Below are 1,253 nucleotides of genomic sequence, written 5' to 3' on the forward strand. Positions count from 1 at the left end.
TTTATTATATGCGTTAGATTTTTTATCGCGTGTATTCATTATATTTGCTGAGAAGTCCCACAATCCGCTGTCTGCAAACTGGAGACGCAGAAAAGCTGGTGGTAGAGTTCTAAGAAATAAAGAAGGGCATTACTCATAAAACGAGTCCATTCGACATGGAACATTCTAAACGAGGATGCACTCGACAACGGACCTTCGAAACACGGTGCACATGGAACATGCTTCAAGGTAGATCATCTCCTGGATCATAAAACAAACATTATTCTTATAAATAGAAATCACGAAAAGTATTTTTCTGGCCATGATAGAATTAAACAAGAAAACGACAGAAAGATAACAAGAAAATCTTCAAGTACTTAGAAAGGAATCAATACACTTCTAAATAATCCACCGGCTTCAAAAGTAAGTCTCAAGGAAAATTAGCAGGTATTTTGAACCGAATTAAAAATAAAACATCAAAATTCGTGAGATGCAGCTAAGGCGTATTCAAGGGGCAGTTTACAGCATTAAATGCTCTTAGAGAAACATCTCAGATCAGTATTTTAAGCTTCTACCAGAAGCAATTAGAAAAAGGATCATTTGCAGAATTATGTGCATTTTCTGATTTATTTCGCACAAAACAAATAGGTAGATAGTATCAAGTCCATTTCGTTATTGAGGAACTCGACATCAGTCAGCTGGTCAACGATGGTCCAGGTGTCTCACCTATCCACGTTCATGGTCTTTCCCTTTTTCTTATGCTGATCCTTCCCTTTCGATAAATGGGAAAACATAGCTTCCGCCTCTTGACTTTTTCATGCTTAAAATAGGTTTAATTCCTGTCTTCTTATCTTTTCTCTCTTCTGTTCGCCTTTCCTTTTTCCTTACTTCCTTCTTTCCGAGTACGAGAGAATTGCAAACTTACAGAGCTTCGAGTTTCAGGTAAAATATATTTTGTGACTAAATTCTCAGTGATTTGCTACCCTGTACCTTTGTCAGAGTACTCCCCCGGAAGATAATCAGCAATAGTGCGTAGGACATTTTGTGCCTATAACTGATTATCTTATGTCTGATTGAACATGAAATTTGGTTATGTGCTGTTCATTTCAAATTTGTATGTATATTTAAAATACCATATGATATATGTGTGTATTTGCAACAGATCATCTGGGAAACACGCTACAATGTTATTTATAAAGGAGGCAAAATGTGGAAATATACTATTAATTAGATATTTCAATAATCAAAGATGTATCTTTGATCATTAAGTTTAT

General features: G+C 35.4%; 1 long non-coding RNA gene across 1 annotated transcript; it reads right to left on the minus strand.

Moving 5' to 3' along the window:
• LOC111746086 lies at positions 1 to 803 on the minus strand. Its single transcript, XR_002782920.1, has 2 exons — positions 706 to 803; positions 1 to 240 (listed from the first exon to the last, which is right to left on the minus strand). It is a non-coding gene; the product is annotated as an uncharacterized LOC111746086 (long non-coding RNA).
• Positions 804 to 1,253: the final 450 nt, after the last annotated feature.

This window comes from Pteropus vampyrus, unplaced genomic scaffold (assembly GCF_000151845.1).
Source record: "Pteropus vampyrus isolate Shadow unplaced genomic scaffold, Pvam_2.0 Scaffold174, whole genome shotgun sequence".
Taxonomy (NCBI): Eukaryota; Metazoa; Chordata; class Mammalia; order Chiroptera; family Pteropodidae; genus Pteropus; species Pteropus vampyrus.